Source organism: Pan paniscus, chromosome 8 (genome assembly GCF_029289425.2).
Source record: "Pan paniscus chromosome 8, NHGRI_mPanPan1-v2.0_pri, whole genome shotgun sequence".
NCBI lineage: Eukaryota > Metazoa > Chordata > Mammalia > Primates > Hominidae > Pan > Pan paniscus.
In genome coordinates this window covers 146,447,385-146,467,905 of record NC_073257.2, presented here as the reverse complement: position 1 = coordinate 146,467,905, position 20,521 = coordinate 146,447,385, and the positions used below count along the sequence as shown (strand labels likewise).

Genomic DNA, 20,521 nt, shown 5'->3' with positions numbered 1-20,521 from the left:
AGCACTCGCCCCGCCCTTCCAGAGGCACCCACCGCAGGCCACACCCCCAGCACTCGCCCCGCCCTCCCCGCCGCAGGCCACACCCCCAGACCCTCGCCCCGCCCTTCCAGAGGCACCCGCCGCAGGCCACACCCCCAGCACCCCGCCCCGTCCTGCCCCTGGACACACACCGAGTTCTGCCAGCGAAGCGGTGGAGCGACTGGCAGCGCCCGCTTCGGCCTGCCCCACTGGGCCGGCATCCCAGGGTTAACAAACAATTGTGTTTATTGACAAGTTCATACATCAGTACAAACGGGCACGTTAAAAACAGCCCCCCCGCCCCATGCAGCCGAGGATGAGGCGGGAAGCGCCGCGACCTGCACAAAGTATAAAAGTTATAAATAAGGGGCTTTCAAAACAGGGCGGGGGCAAACCTGGAGTGGGGCGGCGGTTGCCGGTGGCCTCAGACATGCAGAAGGGGACGGGGCGCCGGCCGGGCCACGAGGCCCCCCACCCACATGGGGCAGAGGGCAGGAAAAGGGCGGCCACATTCTCACAAACTTCTGGCGAAGGGTAGCTCCCTCCTCGTGAAGGACCTGGCCCAGAGGGCGAACCTGAGTCCCACCTGCGGTGGGCGCGGCTGGTGTGGGAAGTCGGGGCACAGCAGGCACGGGCCCGCCCCCGGCGCCGCGGGAGTTCCAGGGCCATGCGGGTGGCGATGCTAGAGGAGTGGGGAAGGGCCAGGTTTGGAGCAGCTCAAGCGCACTCAGGCTGATGCCCCGGAGCTGGGAACATTTTGTAACCCTTTTTCTTTTTCTTTTTTTTTTTTTTTGAGATGGCGTGTAGCTTTGTCACCTAGGTTGGAGTGCAATGGCGCGATCTCGGCTCACTGCAACCTCCACCTCCACCTCCAGGGTTCAAGCGATTCTCCTGCCTAAACCTCCCGAGTAGCTGGGATTACAGGCGCCCACCACCACGCCCAGCTAATTTTTTTATTTTTAGTAGAGACAGGGTTTCACCATGTTGGCCAGGCTGATCTCGATCACCTGACCTCGTGATCCACCCGCCTCGGCCTCCCAAAGTGCTGGGATTACAGGCTTGAGCCACCACACCTGGCCCGGAACCCATTTCTTTATAAGCCTCTGCCTATGGCGCAGCAGGGCGGGTGCAGGGGCTCTCGTGGCCTGAAGCTGTGGTAAAGCTGCTCTGACTTACCTGCAGCAGAGGGGAGCAGTAGGGCCCAGAAAAACCTTTCCTCAACTCTTCAACTGCCTCACGACATGGTCCCACTCTACCTCCTAGGGTCCCCTATCTCCTTTCCCTCACCCCTAATTACTGCCCTTTTACATTCTAACTTATCCCCTCACCTCTGCCACTTACCTGTCCCATCTACCACTTTTCTAGTGTCTCCTTTGGCCCCAGCACCTCCCTCCTCTCAAACTCCAGTATCCAGCACACCCGTGGGTGCCCAGCACTGCCTTTGAGGAGGCTCCTTCTACCTAAACCAGGTGTCCTATGGGCCATCTCGTATCAGCTAGGCTGTGGACACCAAGAATCCAGAATCTGGGTTCACTTAGTGTACTGCACCCCTTTTCTGCTCCCTGATAGGTGTTCCACATAAGCCAGGGTGGTGAAGCTGAGGCAGGATGTGAGGAAACCAGGCACACAGCAGCCAGCCAGATACTCTGGCAACCAACACTCAACGGCGTGCTGTGCAGGTAGGTGTGTGTGTGTACATGTGTGCACGTGCATGCGTGTGATCTCATCTGTGGCCGAGGTCCTCAGGAGGTAGGCCAGCGCCCTGTAAACGAGGGATGTTCCAACACAGGCTTCTGACTAAGCATCATTCAGGATGCAGGGAGAAGGTGGCCTCTGGGCTCCAGCAGCCGGCTGGGGTCCAGGGTGGAGGACAGGGAAGAACAAGGGGCTGAGGAAAGGAGGCCAGAGCTTCATGTTTGCCCAGGTGAGGGCTTACTGTTCTGCAGCAACGTCCCACAGCTGGCTCAAGTTCTGGCCAGGAGAGTAAGGGGTCACAGGGAAATACAATGCTGGGCCCCTCTTGGAGGGAGAATGGGAGTGGAATGTGCGGGCTCAGGTCCAAATACCAACTCAAGTCTCCTGATGGCTGGGGACACCCTGGAGGGCCAGATGGCTCTGCCTTTCTGAGCTGCCAGGTATTGGGGAAAACCACCCTGCTCTGGCAGCCAGGGGAGTGCAGCTGGTGTGAGAGGGGAAGTGCAGGTAGAGGTGAAGGCCCACAGTTGGCTGAGGGGCACTGAATACCACATCACCTCTCACCTCGACCCCAGAGTACCCTGTGTATGCTCCACCACAGGGAGCTAATCCCTGCAGTAATTTCAAATGGCTTCTAAGAGAGGGCCAGCCCTTCCCAGATTCCTAGATGGGGTAGGCTGCCCTCCTACCTCTCACAGCACCAAGATGACAAAGACCCAAGACCTGTCCCTGCCACTGGAGGGGCTGTGGAGGCAGGAGTTCCAAGGAAGTGAGGCAACAGTCAGGGAAATAAATTAATAAATACAGGCCCCCCCACGAGGAGCGGCTGGGAAGGCTGCTTTGCCTCTGAACACTGCTCCCTGCTTTCCACTCCAGGCAGCCCCGCAGGTTTTGGTGAGGGGCAGAGGGGCTGCAGTTTGGAATCGCTGGGGCATTCATTCACTTGGGACAGGCTTCCAGAACTCAGAGTTTGCATTCCATACGCCGTTCCATGGCTCGAAGCAACAGTTCCGAGTATTGCTCCAGCAGGGCCTCTGTCTGCTCGGCTCCCACAGCCCCAGGGCTGCTGCCTGGGCTGGACAGCACTGCCCCAGCCACAGCTTCCAGCTCCTGTCGCACTGAAGAGAAGGTGTCTCTGAGGAGCTGGGCAATCTGACTTTGCTCTGCTGAGGGCATCTTGCAGCCAGCCACCTGAAACAGCACCCCCAGAAGTGAGGTGGAGGAGCCTGTCAACAGACATATAAAAGGGAGGGGCCCCACCTGGGTCCAGCCTGCCTCAAAAGGGACTAGCTGGGAACTCTACCCGCCAAGATCAGCATGTATGGCCAGGGAACATGGGATGCAGGCAGACTCTGGGGGTGACGCCCAAGGAGGAACCCATTGGATTGCAGAACCGTCTACATCTTATAAGCAACTCCTTATGACAACTCCGGCAGAATCTGCTTTCTCTTTCAAAGTTTGGGCCTTCTTGGACTGTCCCCTATGTCTAAGGGGGCCAAATAATTCATGGATATGAAAAAGGATGCCATTAATAATTACACTGGGACAACGACATAAACTGGGATTGTCCTGAGCCAACTAGGAGGTGTGGTCTCTTCAGGCCTCACCTCCTGAGGGAAGTCTCCAGCTCTTAACCAGAAATGACCGCAGGTGCCCGGTACAAGAGGCTAGCCTGGCCTCTAACCCCCTCACCTATGCTGCCCAAGATGTTCTTGAGTGTGCCATCCTGTCAGCACAAGAGCCTTAGCATACTGTTCTGGACATGGTTATCCGAAACACCCAGCACTACTGACGTGCCCGCCCTCCTGCCGGGGGGCACCTAACACCCACCGAGTGGTAGAGCCGCACTGCCTGGCGCACGCTGCTGCGGAGCTCTGCCACCAGCTGCTCACACTGCTCCAGGCTCACCGCTGGCTCCGAAAGAGACGGATACAGCTTAGTGAGGCCCAGCATGTAGCCCTTTCAGGCCTCCGCACCCAAGACACTCAGAGCGGGAGAGACCTAGCCCTCAGCATTGCACCCCCCACTTGCCCTCAGTCCCTTCCTCTTGGCTTCTCTTCCAACGGCCTCCCCAACACCACACAAACAAGGTCCAGAGGAGACGGCCAGCCCCAAGTTCAGAAGCCACTGAATGGGCAAGTGAGTCACAAGGAAATCATGAAGGTTAGCAGGAGGGTCTCACCATCAGGGGTGTGACTTACGGACCTGCGACAGGAGCAGACAGGACAAGAAACACCAGAAGCTGTACCCACAGAAATGGGATGGAGCCAGACAGCGGCCAACAGAGAGGGGAGAGTAAGGATGGGGCAGGAGATGAGAGCTGGGGAGCTGTGCACACCTGAGTCCTGGCTCAGGGCTGCCCCTGGCTTGGTGCATTCCATGGGGTTGGGAGTCTTCTCAGGGGGTGGGGGCTGCAAGTTTTCAGGGCCTTGGAAGAGGCTGCTGACTGGCAGTTGCTGGGCACAGGGGCTGCTGGGCCCAGGATGAGCCTGGCACTCTGTCCTAGGCTTGGGAGTGGTGCCCTCCCCCAAACAGGCCCATCTCTCAGTTGTACTGTGAGCTTTTCCTAGGCCCACCGGGAAGCCAGGCTTTTCTGCCTCGCCAGGGGCCCGGCCTTTGGTGACAGGAGAGAATGCAGCCAGGGTAGGACGGTCAGGCAGTGGTTTGGGGATGTCCAGGACCAGGTGAGCCCAGCTGGGCAGGGCCAGCTTGCTGAGTGGTGAGACTCGGATGGGGGCATGAGCTTGAGGTTCAGCCACCAGGCCCAGGTTCTCCCCAACAGAGATACTGCGGGATATCTTGGCCATGGAACTGGTGGTGGGGTTCTGATAGGAGTGAGGCCGAGACGGACGGCCATCAGCTGGGGGCAGGGAGCCCAGACCATCCTGAGCTTCGATCTCCCGAGACAGCAGTGCGCCTGGTGAAGGGGCCTGCAGACTGGCCTCATGTCTTTCTGCAAAGGAGACAGAGGTATACACAGGTCAGGTGTTGAGGAAGGCATCCCAGGTGCCAACACCCAATCCCGAAGAGCTGCTGTTCCCCTCCACATGCCCATTAAGGGACACCTAGTGGCCAGCAGAGTGGCACATCAGGGCCACACCAGGCCCTCCCTCCTCCAGCATGTACATGTGTTCCATACACCCTGCACCCTGGCACTGAACCCATCAGGCTCCTCACCCTGTGGCACCAGACTGTGCACAGACTGGGCCTTCTGGAGTCCAGAAAAGGGGCTGGCTGTGGCCACTCTCTTGGGAGCCCAGCTGCTGTCAGGGTTGAGATGGCATCGTGGCAACAGCACAGAGGCTGCCTGCTGGGGGCTGGGGTTGCCAGAGGACGGTTCCACCTCCGGGGGTGCTCCAGGGGGATTGGCACCATTGCCTCTCGGCTGCTCACCAGATGCCTGTGGCACCTGGGCTGGTCTCGACATCAGTGCCAGGCTTGAGGAGGACGGGGATGGTTCCCTACAGGGAGGAAATGTGGGAGAAGGCCCAGAGAAGTCTCAATGCTCCTCCCTGCCAAAATGGCGAGAAACTCATAGCACCAGGGCACTAGGAGAGAACCAGCACAAAGCCAGATAGGGCTGGGGAAAGGCCAGTTAGCCCAAAACCGGGAGTGCAAAACACTCCGCGCATGGAGAGACAGAACACTGGAGAGGAGAGGGCAGGAGCCCTGGGAGGCCAGGAGAGCCAGAGCTGCTGCTGGGGGGTAGGGGGCCTCTGTACCTGAGTGGGCGGGTCTGTACTTGCAACAGCAATCGTGAAGAGATACTCCGAGACTCTGACCTCTCTGGGACCTGCACTGGGGCCCCTACCAAGGTCAGAGAAATCATGAATTGGGGCAAAAACCAAGCCCTTGCCCCAGATTTTCCTCCTTGAGACCCCCAGCCACAGCCTATACCCTGGGACCCTCCTCTCAGGTAGGCAAGGAGGGGAGAAGGGCAAATTGCAGGCACTAAATGCTGGCCCTCTGACCACACCTGGAGCAGCTCCACTGGCCAGAGTCTCAAAGTGCTGTTTTAGAAACTGCTCCTGGTCTGGAGTCTGGGGGCTGCCCTCCTGTAGCCCATAGGGGCCCATGCCTCCCTCCTCTTCTTCCTCTTCTTCATCGCCCTCAGCTGGCTCTTCAAGGTCTGAGGAGATGCCATCCACACTGAGGGGCTCCGTGCTCTCAGAGTCTGGGTGTGGGGAGGGGAGAGAGGCATCGCACTGCACCCATCTGTTGCCAGAACCTCCCTACCCACCTCCGGGCCCCACCCCCCATGGCCCCTCCCTCCAGGCTACAGCCTCACCTTCAGTGGGGTGCTCCGGGCTGGAAAGGCAGCTGCTGCTGTAATCCACAGAGCAGGCACTGTCAGGGCTGTGCTTTTCTGAGCTCCTGCTGCCTGGGTACACTCTTCCCAGAGTTCCCCGGGCTGGAGCCTGCACTTGGAACTCACTGTCAGGATTCCAGCAGGGAGAAGAAAAGGCAGTGAGCAGGGGTAGGCAGCAGCCCCGCTGGACTCCTGCCTGTGATCAGGGTGAGGGATGAGGCAGTGGTGAGCTGGAAGGAAAGCCCTGAGTATCCTGGGGGCCAACCCTCCCTCGACTAAAGAACACTCATAGGGAGGGGAAGACGGGGGCACGAGGTCTGGCTAGGGCAGGATCCTTGCCTGGTATCCATGGTGGGGTTGTCACTCGGCTCCGGGTAGACAATACCATCTTCAATGGGTGCAGGTTCCAGATCTTGGGCAAAGACCCCTTCCTCTTGTGACAATAATCGGATAATATGGGGATAGGAACAAGGTTGGGAAGCCTGAGGCCGAGGGGGCTTTTCATTCTGGGAACACACAAAGGGATGTTAACAGAGCAGAGGTGACAGATGAGGCAGTGGTAGCTGGGGGGTAAGCCCTGAGTATCCTGGGGGCCAACCCTCCCCTTGGAGAAGAGGTGGAGGTGAGTAAGGATGTGGTGTGCACTCATTCAAGGGGAAGCTGAAGGACAGACATCGAGAAGCCAGGCTGGGCTCCAGTTGCTGATGTGAGCTTCTGGATGAACTGTATTAGCACTCTGGGCTGCCAACCTCCAGCTACCACTTAATACCAAGAGTCCTCCAAGAAACCCAGCCCAGGGCAAAGGCCACTTTTGCCTCTCCACCCCAACCCCTCCCCTGCCTATCCTGATGACCAAAGCATACATCCCAGCCACCCCCATCCTGGCTTTGCAGTTCAGGTTACCCATGTGCCACAGGGGCAGAGCAAGCATAGCTGGACCAGTGCTCAGGTCCCAGCTGGTGGCAAAGGCTGCCTAAGGCCCCTTGGAACTCTCTAGAGAGCTGGGAGAAAGCAGGCTCACCTGGCTAGTGAGTGAAGTCTCAAGGGCCTGCTGCCCATGCTTCCTGGGACCAGATGGGATGATGGCCAGCGAGTCCTGGCTAGGGTCCTGCAGGCTTGGGGCCAGTGTTTCCAGCTGCCGCAGATCCAGCATGGATCTAACGCTCAGTTCCACACCTGGCTGAACCCAGCGCCCTCTTCTTCTGGGTCCCGAGTTGGCTGCAGGAGCTGGGTCCAGGAACCCCACGGACTCCTGTGCCTGGTGGGAGGTAGGGCGTGGGGGAGGAGTAACAACAACCACACAGTCAGATCAACAAATATCCACATATCCCTTACTATGTGCCTGGCACACTACACATGCTAGCTTACTTCATCCTCACAGCAACCTTTTGAAATGGGCACTAGTATCATCCTTGTTTTACAGATGAGGAGACTGAAGCACAGGGGGCTTAAGTGACCAGTCTGCGTCCCACAGACAGTAAGTGGCCTGCAGGTTAGTCTGGCTCCAGAGTTCATGCTCTTAGCTGCATTCCGCATCCTCTGGCACAGGAACCCCTAGTCTCAGCCTTCACCTGGTATCATGGATGCCTCAGAGCTGGGGGTCTCTAAAAGTCTCCCACTCTGAGGACAGCCCCAGCAGCAACCACTTACTACAAAGAGTCCCCCAAGAAACCCAGCCCAGGGCAAAGGCCACTTCTGCCTGTCTACCCCAACCACTCCTTTTGCCTCTCTACCCTAATCACTCCAATAGCTGGGGGCCCCAAAGTCCCTTCACAGCACCAAGGACAAACCTATAGCCCAGGCCTGAGACCCCTGGCCCGGTCAGGGTGCTCCAGAGACACCACAGCATCATCACTCTGTGAAACTGTTGCTGACAACGGAAGGTACTGGTGCTTGGGAACTTGCTCTGAACACCTTGATCCCCCTTTGGCCACCCCAGGGCAGTTGCTGAGTTACGGGTCCCCTCATGGCCTTTTCCCTCTAACTATTCTGGAAGTTCTCCGCTTACCTCCTAACCGGGGTCTTTAGAACTGTTTCTCCAGATCTCCGCTCTTTGGATCCTTGATTTCCTGCATTTTAGTTCTAACTGTCTGGCTTAGGGGTCCTTTGTCCTCTCCACCTTGAGCTCTTCTCTGATGATATTTACTTCCAGGCACCAGGCAGCTGAACAAGTGCCCCACCTCCCCAGTGCTGACTAACCCTGTGCTCCATCCACCCCAACTGGTCCACAGGAAGGAAATACCTGGGCTTTCTTCACCCCGCACCCAGGACCGGCCCAGCTGCTTCAACTTCCCCGACAAGGCCTTCCTTGGACACAGGAGTGCAGCATGTGGGCAGACCCCATGCCCCAGTACCCTACCAGGCCCAGAGAGCCCTGTTCTCACAGCTCCCTTCGCCTCCTCTAACCTTGGAAGAACATTTTAACAATGGCGACTCACCCGACTCATCTCCCAGTGGGACAGGCTTCGGGGCAAGGCTGGGCTGGGGACCGAGGCTAGACAGAAACAGGCAGTCAGAGGAAGTGTCTCCTGCCCCCCCCCGCCCCCACCCAACCCTGGAGCCCTGGCCCCATCAGCCCATACCCTGTGTGGCCACAATGATGCCTCAGTTTCCTCAGCTCACACTGCTCTCACCCCACAGTCTCAGAAAAACCATATCTAGCCATCATACCAACTAGGGCCTGTCTGCCCCCACACCCAACTGCCACAGACCCAGTGCCTTCTTGGTACTCTTGGCAAGGACGGGCAGTGCTGGAAGTTCTTCTTCAGTCCCCTCATCTTCTCCCTCCTTGTCACTGTCTGATGAGAGAGCCGGTCCAGGAGACAGCATTGATGGGGCCTGGTGCCTGAGTCCGAGACAAGGAAGGGCATGGGGAGAGGAGACTCAATAGGGGGAGAGGAAGCTCAATGGGGGAAAAAGGAAGAGGAGACTCAATGAGGGGAAGATGAGACTCAATAGGGGGAGAGGAGACTCAACAGGGGGAAGAGGCTGACATCATGGATCCTTGTGTGAGAGGTAAGGTCTTGGGAGACAGAGTTGCTGAATGGCAGGCCCAAAGCATGGAGGAAGTGCAGTGAGGTCCCAGCAAGCCATCTGCACACCCACCCATCACTTGCCCACATTCTGTTCTCACCGGTTGGGTCCAGAAGCCCTTTGGGGAGAGGATGGTCCTTGCTGCTTGCCGCCCCGCTGACGCTGGCGCAACTCGGCCAGACGCTGCCTCATGCTGATGGTCATCTCAGAGCTCGGGCGCCACACAAATATGCAGCTGGGGTAAAGCCACACAGTTGGCTGAAGGAGGGGCAGGTAGAATGGCTAGCGCTATTCGTTCCCCTTATCCATGGATGGCAAGGAGACCAGAGCCACCCTCCACTTCAGGTCAAGCACAGCCAAGAGCTATCCCTGTTAACCCCACTTCCCAGAGACATCACTGAAATGGAGAGAGGGGAGGGCAGGGTGCTGTGGCAGAGTAAGAATCTGCCTCTCAGGGAAGCTGGATTCTGCTCACCTGTCCCCAGACACAGAGGTGAGATGTTTACAATCATTACTAAATTTCATGCCAGTGACAATCTCTGTGAAGAACAAAGAATACGGTCTATAAGCCACCTTAAATTCCCAACCAAGTCCTCTCCATCCCAACAGTGGACACAGGGGTTGGCTGCAGGGTAGGGATAGGTAGCTCTGCGGGTCCCAAGAAACTAATAGAAGAGTGAAGTTCCGGGGGTGGAACTCACTCAGGTTTACACAGGTATCAGCTTCTACTCGGGGATTCAGGCTACACTCACCTGAGTGGCCAAACATGGTGGCCACGCACTCGCCTGAGGAGAAGTCAAAAATGGAGAGATTCTTGTCAGAACAGCTGGTGGCAATGTAGATCCCTGAGGGGTCTGTCTGCACCTGAGGAGTAGCAGGGTGTGCAGCTGGAGGACATGGGAAGTACCAGTCCCTCCCACCCAGCACCACCCTGTCCCCGAGCCCCTGTCCAGTACCCCCTCTGGGTCCTTACCTTAATGAGTGTGCCGTCCTCACCCTGTGACCCTTTAAACAGCTTCTTCTGCTTTCCACTGCTGATGTTAAATATCCTGTAAGAAACATAGTCTCTTTCTCATGAGGAGGCGGTGAAGGTGGAACACGCCTGGGGGATGGAAATGCCAGCTTTCACTCCCAGTCTACACTCTCTGGGAGCTACCCCCAGCAGCAAACAGGCTACCACCTCTTGGGTGAAGCAAAGTACTGTAGGCTCAAGGGGGTACAAAGTCCTGTACAGAACGACAGATGTGGGAACTTAGCTGCACAGAGCTGACCCCGTAGGGCGATGAAGGAATGTGGGCAGAGTCTGAGGAGGGGATGCCCACCGAATATTTCGGTCCTGGCAGCCAATAGCCGTGTACTTCCAGCTGGGCTCCACATCCATGTCATAGAGGGTCGTCTTCCGCACCACGTGGTGTGTCCATGTGAACTGCACTCCATCTCCAGACTGCAGGGGTGGAGCATGTGGGCAGGCCCACACCCAAATGCCTCACCAGGCCCCAAGAGCCCTACTTGCGCCTCCCTTCACCTCTTATAACCTTAGGCAGGGAATGGCAGACCCCGCCCTGCCCCGCCCCTCTCAGGAAAGCCCAGTGCCCTCACCTTCTGCGCAGTGCGGAAGTAGATGCTCTTGTCTGCTCCACAGCTGATCATGCAGACTTGCCCATCACTGGCTATGAAGGAGGGAAGCCCAGCTGTTCCCACTGTTCTCACCACATGGGAGCAGCCTGCCTCCCACCTTCCCTCCATGAGATCCCCCATCAAGCTACTCTACATGCCAGGGAAAACCAACTAAATTAAACCTGGAAACCCAGGTTTTCCTGTCTCCTTATCCTCAGTCCAACCTGGTTGGCTCAAGTCCCAGCACTGAGAGTCTCTGTTCCACCTATCTTCCCAACCAGCTCCAGGCCTCCCAGCTGCTGTCCAACACTCCCCCACAACGGGCAGACCCTTCTCATGGAGGTGGGAGGCAGATGGCAGCAGGGGTGAGAGTGGCAGGATGTGTCTCATTCACCCTGCCCGCACCTGCAAACTTGACAGCAGTGATGGAGGATGAGTGTTCGTCCAGCGTCTGCTGTAGGCTGTACTCCCGCCCGGCATCCAGCACATGGATCAGCCGGTCCCGGCTCGCCGATGCTAGCAGTTTCAGACCTGGGGATGAAAGAACTCCATCAGCCCATGAGTGCCCTGAACAGCCCTTATCTGGGCCTGGCAAAGAGCCCCAAGGGAACTGAGCCCCATATCCCCAAGCCATGTGAACCACGGAGCAAGGACAGAGCTGTCTTCCTCTAAACCAGCAAAGACACCAATGATCCAAAGATTACCGACCCCACGTCCAAGAGCCGGGACAGATATAAGTGGCACCGGCAGGACTGGAGGAGACCTGTGCCATTCCGGGCATTCTCCTAACCTGTGTCTGGCTTAGAATACTCCAGGCACAGAATCTCAGAGTCATGGGCCTCCACCTTCAGCATCTCACTCAGGGACTGAAGTTTGTGCATCCTGCAAAGATGAGGAGAGGTGGGAAGAGGCCATGGCCAGGCCGCAGGAAGGACTCACGCCCCCTCCTCTGCTACATTTTCTCCTCCTTTTTCCTTTTTTTGAACTTTTAGGCTTAGAGAAAAGTTGCTGAAAGAACAGAGAGCGTCTATATTTCCCTTACCCAGCTTTCCCTAATGTGAACATCTTACATAACGATAGTGCAATTATCAAAACTAGGAAATTTATGTTGGTACAATACTATTAATTAGAGACCTTATTCAAATTTCACCAGTTTTCCTACTATGTCCTTTTTCTTGACTCTAGATCCTATCCAGAATCCAAATTGCATTTCGTTACTTCTCCTTAGACTTCTGTGGTCTGTAACAGTTCTCTGGTCTTTCCTTACTTTTCATGATCTTGATGCTTTTGAAGAGTATTGATCAGTTACTCTGTGGTATGTACCTCAATGTGAGTTTGTCGGATGTTTTCTCACGCCTATATTGAGTTTATGCATTTTTGGTAAGAATACCACAGAAACAATGTCTCCTCCTTCTTAGCACGTCCTATTATGGGCTTAATGATGTTGATATGAGGATGTTAACCTTGATCACTTGGTGAAGATGATTTCTGCTAGGTTTACTCATTGTGAAGTTATTATCTTTGCCTTGTAAATAAGTATCTTGTTGCCCAATCTTTTTGAGCCAAACCCTCCCTAAAGTTCTAAATACCCAACTCGGCACCATGAGAGGCAGTCAGTACCCACCCAGGGCCTGGCATTACCTAAGTGTGCCCATACGGTCCCCTGATGCTAGATGCTGTCCATTGGGGCTGACACACACCGAGCGGATGCCCACGCGGGGATCCAACAGGGATGCATCAGCTTTGTCTCCTCCAGGCAGCTCTGTGTCCAGCAGGGCCTGGGTGTTCCCATCCACATAGATGATTTTAATGAGGTCCTAGTGGAACAGGTTAGAAAAGGTGGATGAAGCAGGCCTGACCAGTACAGCTGCAAGGGGCAAGAAAGCTGAGCACAATAAACCCTTGGACCACAGAGCACAGCCAAATGAAGGCTGGAAGGCCGAGGCCTAGGGACCCAGTTCCCAGTAACCAGGTGCAATAGCTGCGGGGATGGGGGCACTGAGGGTGAAGCAGGGCCCCACAGCCTCAGGGCTCACACAGCTGAGGATGTTTCGGTGGAGGGTGGAGCCATGCACCCCGGAGCTCTCTGTGTTCCACAGGTGGATGGTGTTGTCTGAGGAGCAGGTAATAAAGGAACTGGGGGGCAGGCAGGCCTGGTTACTGTCCTTCACCTCGGGGTAGACCTGAAGGGGCCGAGGGAACACAATCAGACCTCCATTCGGGAGCAGTCCTCTGCCTACCCAAGGAGATGGAAGGGAATGGGACGAAAAAGGGAATGGTGGCCAGGACTTAACCCAGTGCCTGTCACAGGCCATACATAACTGGTATATACCCTTCAACATGACCAAGGGGAGGCACCCACTACATATCAGGCACTCTTCTATGTCTCCCACTTACACTATTTCATTTTATTCTTAGAACAATTAGGTGAATCAAGTACACCATTTTACAGGTGAGGAAACTGAGGCTTGGTCAAATTCAATAACTTGTCCAAGATGACTGAGGCAAAACTAAGGATGGGGCACACTGGGGAAGCCTGTAACATTCAAACTCAGTCCCCAGGATCTATCCCAGGGAAGTCACTGGAGAAACAGGGAGGCAGCAGGAATCTAAGATTATACTTGGGGATCCCTATTTTCTGTCCTCAAAATGGTATCCCAGCCAACCTGGCCAGTCTCCAGCCAGCCAGCCAGCCCACATACCTCCACACTCCAGACGCAGGAAGACTGATACAGAGCCGAGTACACCTTGCCCACTTTCTAGGGGTCCCTCACATCCCAAACATAAATGCTATGATCGTTGTACACACAAGACAGCCACTGATTAGTAGGATCAAAGGTCAAGGCAATGGTGTCTGGATACCTGGCATTCACCACTCCAGAGAAGAGGCGACTGTAGGGAGAGGACAGGGCACACTGGTCAGACTGAAGGGAATGAAAAGAGAAGCCAATCCACAATGGAAGGAGCAGTGTGTGAGGAGCCCTCCCTGGGCCTGCAGGTTTGGAAGTAGTTGCTTGAGAGAAGAAAGGAGACCCTACTAGCCATCAGCAGGAACCTGACCCAGCACTAGCTGCTGGGTCATGGTGTTCGGATGAACACAGCTTCACAGAACACCAACGTTAGACAAGATACTTATATGGCTGTGATGGGGCAAAACAAAAACAAGACTACTCTGTGCACAGATAAAAACAAGATCACCATACAAACCACAACGAACCATGACAATGACCAAACACCGCCTTTCCCATCGACATGACTGCTGGCGGCTTCTTGACCAAATACAGCTTTAGCCCCATACCTTTCCTTCACCTCTTAGATAAATTAACAAGATGTTCCACTGTAGAATTGCCCCTAGTTCCGGACAGCATCCAACCAGAATACTTCAATCCCTTGAACGATTCCTAAAATCACCCAACGCAAACCCAAATCCCACATGTCCCTCCTAACACCCACTTACTGAGACTCTCCACGGTTCTCCATGGGGTGGGGTCTCCTTGGTTGCAACAAGTACCAATAAACCCAAATTCTTCTGTCTAAAGAGGTGTTCCCAATAATCTTTGGGGCATCAATACACTCTTCACCTGCTCCCTGAGGCACTGACAAGAAAGACTGGGCAGGGGTAAGGCTACAAATGGAGGAAGGGGGGCCCACATAGCTCACCTGGCCTCGGTGACGCTAGCAATGTCTGTCCCTAGAGCATGGGGTCGGGGCAAGGTGCTAAGGAAGTGCAGGTTAGAGGGGTTGAAAAGGCGCATGGTGCCATCAGCACAGCCACAGAAGATGTAGTCTTGGCTCACAGAGATGCAGTGGGCCACTGTGGTCTGTGGGCAGAGTGGCTCAGCTCAGCAAGGCCACCTGCACACTCAGTCTTCTCTCCTCCCCACCCATCAACAGCCACCTGCCAAGAGGAGGGACCGGCCAAGGCAGGGGCAAGGGAAAAGCCGCCCAGCTGCCCTGTTCTGAGCCCCTCAGCCCTGTCCAGCCAGGGATTAGGAATCGAGGATTCTTCTAGGCACCAGAGGATCCAGTAGGAAAAGCCCAGTGAAGAGAAAGAAATAGCATGAGAAAGAGAGGAAGGTGCAGGCACCACTTACTGTGAAGCTGTCTATGTTCTGAGCGGAAGAGGAAAGCAGGGGAAAGAGACAGAAAGAGCAGAGAGGAGGCAGTTATACAGATCACCAAGGGCTGGAAACGGGCCAAGCTCTAGCTCCCCCAAGCTTCATTCTCCTGGGATCTCCCGTATGCACAAGGGACCAGCCCCTAGTCTGAAGCCCTGGGCACTAGTTCTCCCCTGAGCTGAGACATGAGCAGACCCTACCCCTGGGGACGGAGGTACTTACCCTCAGCTCCACCCACTTGTCCAAAAGCCTTCGATCACTGAGCTCACACAGCAGCCCTGAGGACGTGATGCAGAAGGTACTGTCCGCCTTCTTTCCTCTGCCACAGGCCACATCAGTGAACAGGTTGTTCCGTAGCTCTCCCAGCAGCCCTGAGCGGCCCAGCAAGGGCACAGTGGCATTCACCTGTGGAGGCACACACCACTGTTACACCCCCATCCACCCCAGAGCCTGCCCCTGTGGAGGCACACACCACTGCTACACCCCCATCCACCCCAGAGCCTGCCCCTGTGGAGGCACACCACTGCTACACCCCCATCCACCCCAGAGCCTGCCCCTGTGGAGGCACACACCACTGTTACATCCCCATCCGCCCCAGAGCCTGCCCCTGTGGAGGCACACCACTGTTACACCCCCATCCACCCCAGAGCCTGCCCCTGTGGAGGCACACACCACTGTTACACCCCCATCCACCCCAGAGCCTGCCCCTGTGGAGGCACACACCACTGTTACACCCCCATCCGCCCCAGAGCCTGCCCCTGTGGAGGCACACACCACTGTTACACCCCCATCCACCCCAGAGCCTGCCCCTGTGGAGGCACACCACTGTTACACCCCCATCCACCCCAGAGCCTGCCCCTGTGGAGGCACACACCACTGTTACACCCCCATCCACCCCAGAGCCTGCCCCTGTGGAGGCACACACCACTGTTACACCCCCATCCGCCCCAGAGCCTGCCCCTGTGGAGGCACACACCACTGTTACACCCCCATCCACCCCAGAGCCTACCCCTGTGGAGGCACACCACTGTTACACCCCCATCCACCCCAGAGCCTGCCCCTGTGGAGGCACACACCACTGTTACACCCCCATCCACCCCAGAGCCTGCCCCTGGAAACTAGGCCCTAGGAGAGTACAGGGGACGCCTCCAGCACCTCCTTGCTCTTTGGGCCTACTCCTCAGCCCAGACAGCATCTGGCTCATCCAAAACTTCTGCATGGCTGCTGGGAATGAAGAGAGAGGCCCAAGTGGGGCAGAGTCTCCTGGGGTGGGCTGGGCAGGCCCTGCCAGGGGCCTTGGTGGCTACTCCCAGCTTCAGCACCTCACCTCTGAGGTCTTGCTGTCATCGAGATACCAGAATTTGATGTGCCGGTTGCCTGCAGTGACAAAGTAGCTGCAATCCTCAGAGAAGGACACTGCTGTCACCCGACTGGACACCTTGTTGGAGGCCACCACAATGTTTTTCTGGAGGGGATGCCAAAGGAAGAATCAAGGCTCTGTCTCTTGGAGCTAAGAAGACAGTGACTCAGAGAATGGAGGAGAATTAGAATTTGTACTTGAAAAAGTGTTTCTTTCCAGAATTTACTGGCCAGAAAAAGAGGGGTAGGGAAATAATCCCTTTCTAGAGGAGCTGAAAAGATTCGTTTCCTGCAGAAGTCCTTGAAGGCATAAAGCTAGCCCCTTCAACCAACATGCTTGGCCACACAGTTGCTCTTTTCTGCTTCAAATAACTTTCTAGAATGAGAATGGTTCAGTGGGGTGGAATGGAGCAGTGCAGGTCAGCAGTCTCTTGCCTCCCCAGCTGACACTTGACCCCTGTGAGGCTGCCAGGCCACCCCACCCAGCCACTCACCTTCCAGGCCCACACGTTGACGATCATGTCATGCTGGTAGCCCACAGAGACAATGTACTTGGCGCTAGGAGAGAAGGCCACACAAGCCACACCATACTTGTGCTCCTGCAGCTCGGCCACCTGGCTGTGCTCTGCCACGTCCCAAACCCGCACGGCAGGCATGTGCCCACTCTGCAGGGAGGCAAGAACTGGAAGTGAGTTCTTGACTTCTCCACAGGCATACAGCCCCACTTCGTCTTCCAGAGCGGGGCCCTCGCCTCCTCAGCTACTAGATACCATCACTTCCCCAGCCAAAAGTCAGGGCAGGGTACAGAGGAAATATGATAAAGATCTGAGGGCGACAGTGATTACCAGGAAGAAAGTGGCTCCCGATTTTAGTCAGCATCTCTGGGTGGCCGTCTGTACTTCAGGTTGTTCAAAGCTCCCTGAATGGTTCCGATGGGCAGCCGGCACTGAGAGCCACTAGCACTCAGGTCTATTTCTGCCCCTAGTAAGACTACGCCGCCGGGACAGCAACGTTCCTCCTGAGCCCAGCAGGGGGCCCCCGGGGGTAAGGAATAGTTAAGGCAGCGGTTTCCAAAGCACGCTTCCTTCACCAGCAGGATCAGCACTCTCTGGGAACTTGTTACAAATACACATTTCAGACTCCCATCCCAGACCTACAGAATCAGAAACTCTGAGGACCAGCCTAGTGATGTGTGCTTCCACAAGCCCTCCAAGTGATTCTGATGTCCACTAAAGCTTGAGAACCACTATTCTAAGGTACAGCGAAAACCAGGATTTGGTGTCTGTTTCAGAAGCCAAAGTGACAGCAGGCCTAGGACCGCAGCTCTCTGCGGAGGCCGGGACACCTGCCCTCTTTACAGTACTGCCAGCCCTCTTCCTCACTCACCTCTCCAGTGACCAAGTACTTGCCATCAGGGGAGAAGGCAAGGGCAGTGATGGTTTTCCTGCAAGAGATGGGGCAGGCTCAGAGGGGCACCGGCAGCCTGGCCTAAGCCTAGCTCCCTCCCAGCCTCTCAAAAGGTGAGACCAGCAGACACCAATGGCACATGTGGCACTTCCCCATCTGGCTTTAGGACCCAACCAGGTCCCAGCCCCCAGAGCCATAGAGACTCTAGACAGTGCCCTTCTCATAGCTCCCAGAAGGAAGAGGTATCCTGAGGACCCCAGCCCATTTACCTGGAACTGTTGAGGATGTGGTGCTGTTTGTGTTTCCGGGGATTGAACAACACAACCACACACCTGAGAAGATGAGCAGACAACAGGCTCAGCAGCAAACCACAGCTCCCCCAGGAGCCCTCCAGGCCACCCAGGACTTCCAGTCACCCAGCAGAGGGAGCTGGGTAGAAAGAGCTCAGAAGGGCTCCACTGTTTTTTTCCTCTCCTTTTCTTTTCTTTTTTTTTTTTTTTGAGACAGGATCTTACTCTGTCATCCCAGCCAGAGTGCAGTGGTGCAAACATGGCTCAGCGCAGCCTCAACTTGCAGGTTCAAGCAATCCTCCCACCTTAGCCTCCCTAGTAGCTGGAACCACAGGCATATGCCACCATGCAAGCTAATCTTTGTATTTTTTTTTTTTTTTTTTTTTTTTTTTTTGTAGACACGGGATCTTGCCACGTTGCCCAGGCTGGTCCCAAACTCTTGAACTCAAGTGATCTGCCTCCCAAAGTGCTGGGATTACAGGCATAAGCCACCGTGCCCAGCCTCCACTGCTTTCTCCTGGCAACCTGTTCTTGCTCCTTTTCCCCACCCAAGAGGAACTATCTCTGTAGCCCAATGAGGGTGAAAGGGTTCCCTGGAAGCCTGTCCCCCCAGCCAGGCCCCTAAATACCAGCTCTATCTCTGGCCATACCCACAAAGGGCAGCAGGGACACAGGCCATCCCGCAGCCCTTGTGCATACCCCAGGAAGGGGTGTAGGAGGGAAGAAGAAATGTGATTTGGGCAAAGCAGGCCTTGGGTGCACAGCCCGTTCACAGGCTTGGGGCCACACATGTATCAAGCATGTGTGCCTTAAGATGTAAGGCCTCTCACGTGTGCACCCATGTGTGTAGTTGGCAAGAGCTGGCCCCCCACACCCTCCATGTGTTGAATAAGGAAGGAAGTGGGAGGCGAGGCAGGGGCCACACAGCAGAGAGGCTCAGTAAGATGGGGTGGGGGATAGAGATAGCCTGAGAAGGCCTGGGAAAGCCTTACAGTGCCACAGAGGTCCCAAGCCCCACCCTGAGAATCTCTGGCCCCAAGAAACCTGAGAAGAGCCCCCCAACTGCCAGAAGCAGAATCAGGGACTCTGCCTGCCTCACAGAGAAGGTGGGGGCAACCTCTCCCGCCAGGCAGCAAGGCTGCTGGATGGAATCAGGTCCTGCCTTTCCGGAGGCAGCTCCGGAGACAGAAGCTGGGTAGTAGGAATCGGGGGCAAGAAGCCAAAGGCCAGTAGCCAGGCAGCTTCTCTTTAGGCTTCCTGGCAGTCAGCAGGCCCTGGCCCGTTGCCCCTTCTGCCTCAACTCTTCATTAGCACTGGAAATAGCAGACAAGAGCAAGCCTGGAGACTGCGAATAGGAAAGGCAGGGAGGAGAGAAAGAGGAGACAGCTACTTCCCCCAGACCTAATTTTCCCTCTTGGGACCCCACTGCAGCCCCCATATCTGAACGCCACTACTGGCTGGAAACTTGAAGGGAGGTAGGTGCAAGTTGCTAGTGAGGGCTAAGCATCTTGGGCTCAATAAACCACTTCGATATGCAAATTTGGGGACACTGGGACCTCCGATGTGACTAGATATGCCCAGAACTGCCAGGCTGACCAACAGCTGTGGAATTCCTGAGTCACATCATTTTCTCCTCTAACCCCTCAACTCTTCCTGTTTTTTTTTTTTCCTCCTTCTTTCTCCATTTCCTACTCTTTCCTTGTTCCTGTTTCTTTCTCTGTTTTTTTGAGACAAGGTCTCACTATGTTGCCCAAGCTTGTCTTGAACTCCTGGGCTCAAGTAATCCTCCTGCCTCATCCTCCCAAGTAGCTGGGATTACAGGCTCATGCCACCCTGGCTCAGCCCTTCCTTCATTTTTTTTTTTTTTTTTTTGAGGCAGGGTCTCGCTCTGTCACCCAGGCTGGACTGCAGTGGCACCACGGCACCATCACAGCTCCCTGCAGCCTCGACCTCCTGGGCTCAAGCAATCCTCCCACCTCAGCCTCCCAAGTAGCTGGGATTACAGGCACATGCCACCATACCCAGTCAATTTTTGTATTTTTTGTAGAGATGGGGTTTTGCCATGTTGCCCAGGCTGGTCTTGAACTCCTTTCTCTTTTTATACCACCTTCTAGTCTCCTGCTTCCCCTTCTAGAATGTCACAGTCAGGAGGGTTTTAAAAAGTATGACAGGCCGGGCACAGTGGCTCATGCCTATCATCCCAGCACTTCGGGAGGCTGAGACAGGCAGATCACCTGAGGTCAGGAGTTCGAGATCAGGCTGGCCAACATGGTAAAACCCCATCTCTACTAAAAATACAAAAAAAAGCCAGGTGTGGTGGTGGGTACCTGTAATCCCAGCTACTTGGGAGGCTGAGGCAGGAGAATTGCTTGAACCCAGGAGGTGAAGGTTGCAATGAGTTGAGATCATGCCATTGCACTCCAGCCTGGGCGACAAGAACTAGACTCCGTCTCAAAAAAAAAAAAGTATGACAAAAGCAAGATGGCTCTGGAAACTCTGCACCCCATCGCTCTTGAGCAGGCAAACGAAAATTATAACAGAGCCAGGAGTGGTGGCTCACGCCTGTAATCCCAGCACTTTGGGAGGCTGAGGCTGGCAGATCATGAGGTCAGGAGATTGAGACCATCCTGGCCAACATGGTGAAACCCCATCTCTACTAAAAATACAAAAATTAG

The 20,521-nt window shown here is 55.6% G+C and overlaps 1 pseudogene; it reads right to left on the bottom strand.

Annotated features, from left to right (window-relative positions):
- Nucleotides 1-246: 246 nt before the first annotated feature.
- LOC129393064 (mitogen-activated protein kinase-binding protein 1-like) lies at nt 247-17,952 on the bottom strand (annotated as a pseudogene).
- Nucleotides 17,953-20,521: the final 2,569 nt, after the last annotated feature.